At 39.3% G+C, this 4,669-nt stretch overlaps 1 pseudogene; it reads left to right on the top strand.

Annotated features, from left to right (window-relative positions):
- On the top strand, window positions 1–1,296 carry LOC111226090 (annotated as a pseudogene).
- Window positions 1,297–4,669: the final 3,373 nt, after the last annotated feature.

Below are 4,669 nucleotides of genomic sequence, written 5' to 3'. Positions count from 1 at the left end.
ATGAAAACAGTACAGTGATTTTATGTTTCTTATTTTTCCAAGGAGTGCCATGGTAGACCCACCTGATTATGAACAAATAGAAGAAAATTAGGGCTGTGCTCAAACCTACGGGCCTGCCTCAGCAGCTTGCAAAGATCCAGGAGCATATGAAGCAGCAGAATAATATTCCATTAAATATTGGCATCACAGGGGAGTCTGGCTCTGGAAAATCCACCTTTGTTAATGCCTTTAGAGCATAGACAACAGAGATGTGAAGGCCGCTTCCTACTGGTTGTGTAGAAAACCACCTCAGATGTTACACCATACCCCCATCCAAAAACTATCCCAATGTCACGTTGTGGGATCTCCCTGGCATTGGAAACCACCAGCTTTCCAGCTGACAAGTACCTGCAGCATGTTGGATTTGAGAGGTTCGACTTCTTCATCACATCTCAGCTGATCGCTTCAGAGAAAATGATGTGAAACTCGCTCAGGAGATTCAGAGGATGGAGAAAAAGTTCTACTTTGTTCGCTCAAAGATCGACCAGGACTTACGTAATGAAGAAAGAAGTCAGAGGGAGTTCAACGCAGAAATAACTCTGACACAAATCAGAGAAAACTGCATTCAAGGTAAGGACAATACATTTACAATGATTACTGATTACAGCTATTGAAAACAAACCAATCTTGTTGTGATACTAAACACTATCTCTGTGTATTCGCTTAAGGAATAGAAGCTTTTAGCAGACTGTATCTATCTGACCCTGACACATCGTACTCTCTTACATTCAAATACAATTCCACATTCAAAATATGAAATTATGTTATAAATCTGTAGAACGTGATCTAATGGTTCTTTAGATTAGGATCACATTTTTTTATCCTGTGAAGGACTGGTTTGTTTTATGCTCCCACACTTCTAACAATTAATCAGTTGAAACAATCTGAGATTAGAGGAAAAACTGGGCAGCCCAAGGTGAGAGGAGGAGCTAACAATGGTAACAGGTAATAAAATAAGTCATATGAGCACTGACTGAGCCTCCTAATGACACTCTGCAAGCGTGACCTCTCATCTTTTCCAATCTGAACCATTTAGTCTACTGTACATATGATCCACTTGTCTTTGTGTTGCTGCGACAGTAACCCTTACTGTGAAGTATATACCTGACATGAGGAAATTCTATTTAAAATTTCACTCCCTGATATCAACGTCTCCATTCTCTTTGTGACACAGGTCTTCAGAAACAAGGTGTTGAGTCTCCGCAGGTCTTCCTGGTGCCAGCTTTGAGCTCCACCTGTATGATTTCCGTCTGTTAAGAGGAGACTCTAGAGAGAGAACTTCCTGCTAACAAGAGGAACACTCTGCTATGCCCTGCCCAATATCAGCCGTGGGATCATCAACAAGAAGAAAGAGGTTTTACAGTCAACTGTAAAGTACTACGCCTCTCTCTGTCTGCATTTGTAGAATCTGCACCAATCCCTGGGTTCACTGTCATCATTGCTGATCTAAACATTGCAATTAAAGCCATCAAAAGGTACCAAGTTACTTTTGTCTTGATAGCGAGTCACTGCAGAATTTTGCTCTTAGTGCAGGCGTGTCTGTAGCTGATCTTAGAGCAGTTATGACTTCCCCAGCATCTGCAATAGAGATAAACAAAGACCCTGTTTCTAACGTGATCTACTTGTCTTCAGGCCAAACTTTAATAACGGCAGCAGAAGAAGCATACAGATTCATTCCAATGTTTGGAATCCTAGAAGCAAATGACCCTCCCATTTATCACCACCCACAATGTGCTCAGTATTTCCCTCAGCAGGCTCGCTGAGGATGCACAGAGAGTATTTACGAGGGCCCTGGCTTTAAACACCTCAGTGTGATATCATAAATGAAGAGAAATATGGCACATTTAAAACATTAGTGTTTAAATAGCATTTGAATTCAACAGTCACTTCTTTACCTGAACTCCATGCATTTCACCTTATTGAACAGATTTAGTACTTAGTACTTACTTCAATGGTCTCCCACTGCACTGAAGCTTTAGTGTTGTCCCTCATTTTTAAGTCGCTCTGGATAAAAGCATCTGCAAAATGACTAAGTATAAAATGTAAATGTTGATTCCATCGAGTCCACTCAGGCGTCTAGCGTATCAATTGTATCTGCAGGCCCTTAATAAACACTTAGTTTTCAAAGCTGAACCCCTGTACCATTGTAATGCTATTTATAGAAGTGAAGGACAGAATAATAGAAACAGCACTCTCTTCTTGATTGCTTTAGTTTTTAACGTCACAACTAAATTCTCCATGGCGTGGTCTCACGAGACGTTGGAAACATTCCTCTGAGATTCTCGTCCATGTTGACACGATTCCATCACAATCATTTCTGATCCGTCAGCTGCACAATTCATGCAGCTTCTGTATGTGCATTACAGTAAAAAGAGACTGTTGTGCTGTGTAAATCACAGGAGATCAGCAGCTTCAGGAACACTCTTAACCTGCCTGTCTGGCACCAACAATCATGTTCACAGTCAAAACGTTCTTTTCCCATTCTGATGTTTAATGTGAACATTAACTGAAGCTCCTGACCTGTACCTGGATGATTTACATTTTACATTGCAGTGCTGCCGTGTGATTGGCTGATCAGATAATTGCATGAATAAGAGGGTGTGGAGGTGTACCTAATAAAGTGCTCGGTGACTCGGAGTGACTGCCCTCCAGTGATCACAGGAGGAACTACATATATTACAGAATGTTTATCATCACCATTCATATCACTACTGTATCACTGCTTCTATAATGCCACTGCACTATATACTGCACTCTAATCCAAGGTGAGGTACTGCACCTGCACTTTTCTACCATATCCCACACGACTGCTGTCAGGCCGTGGATACAGGCTTTTTAAAAATTGAGCTTGATGAATTTGTATATAGTTTTGTCTATGAGTGTGATACATGTATATGTGCCAATGTGTAATATGTGCTGACAGGGAGTGAATGCAACTGTTCTTTTAATGTATCTACGTTGTGTGTGTGTCATCTTAAATGTTTCTGTGCAATTGTACAGACTCGTGAAAAGCAAATTTCCTGTAGTAATAAAGACTATTATTGATGATTATTTCATGATAATTTCAAACATTCAACAAGTTTTTCTTGATTAAGCCGACTTCTTGTGCTTAACAGTGTGGAGCATGTAGACACCAGTCTATCTTCCTGTAAAATACACCTCATCGAGTCTTTCTGTGTCAGTGAAAGGAATAAACCATCACTTGAAGGGACAAAAGTTTATTGTAACCCTACAAAAGACACAGGGTGAGAAAAAAAATACAAAACAAAAATAAAAAATTATAGAAATGAAAAAAAAAAGATTCTCATTCTTATACAAGTCTCAAAACTATCCATCATACACGGACCACAGTTTATTATCATATTCATATTTTTTAATATAACATTTTGTTGTTAATGCTGTGTGTACATACAAAAATATAGCAAACTAAATAAGGCAAATAAATAGAGGTACAATATACAGAAAAATGGAACATTCCTCAATGTTTTAATCTTTTTTTAATCTTATCTCAAACATCAACAATGGTGTACAAAATGCTTTTTTTTTTTTTCCAACTGTACATCTTTCTGTGGAGGATACTTTTTTCCAACCATAAAAATACTGACTCCTCACAATTATACAACCTCTAAAAACTGGGTGCAACTCTTCTCAGGCAGTACAAATGGTGTAACAGGTGTGTTCCATATTGCAAGCAGTTTTCTATTAAAAGTTAAAAGTCAAACACATCACACTTTGTGCACCCTTCTTTAGGCATGCAGGTCGACGCCCAAGTGTCTGATTTGACAGAAATGTGCCCCCCCCCCCCCCCAAATCCATCCCATTTTTTTTTTACACTCCAAAGTAGGTGACAGACAAGCAAGGCTTTAAAACTCGACAGGAGTGTCACCTCTTTGTGTGCATGTCCCCACAAATTACCATCTCTGCCATCCAACAAACTATGTTGATGTGTTCCAGCGGCCCAGCCGGAGTCCCCCGCCTCACTCCCCCTTTTCTTTCCCTGTCTTTTTCCTTTCACACCGTTTTTTTTTTTCTTTTTTTGCACCACTCATTCGTTGCACCCTTATCATTTTCAGAGGCATTAAGCCCTCAACATGGTGCTGCAAATGGAAATGTCCCATAATAAAAAAGTGCATTGAACAAGCTACTAATTTCATTCCTCTTATTTCCATCTTTACACTCCAAAATCAGCCAGTCAATGGCCAAATAAAAATCCAAACATGTAACAACACTAACATGTAATAATACTGACAATGTTGCAATACCCCTCAGTAAATAGTCTGCACTACAATACGGGTTAAAGCTCTGGATTAAGAGTTTAAAGGGTCTGCCAAAGTCTGATATAGTAACTCTGACTAACTCGAAAGACAAAGGGAGCAGAAGTTAGAATGAGAACAGCCAAATATACAAGAGATGCTGGTTAAGAAGAAGCAATCATATGACATTTCCCTATCAGGACTTTGGCAGACCCTTAAACTCTTAATCCAGAGCTTTTAACCCGTATTGTAGTCAGAACGTATTTACTGAGGGGTATGGTGCAACATTATTTCAGCTATTATTACATGTTTGTTGTTGTTACATGTTTGGATTTTTATTTGGCCATTTGACTGGCTTGATTTTGGGAGTGTAAAGA

The sequence above is a fragment of the Seriola dumerili genome, unplaced genomic scaffold, assembly GCF_002260705.1.
Source record: "Seriola dumerili isolate Sdu_G_001 unplaced genomic scaffold, Sdu_1.0 BDQW01000149.1, whole genome shotgun sequence".
Taxonomy (NCBI): Eukaryota; Metazoa; Chordata; class Actinopteri; order Carangiformes; family Carangidae; genus Seriola; species Seriola dumerili.
This window is presented reverse-complemented; position numbering and strand designations above follow the sequence as displayed.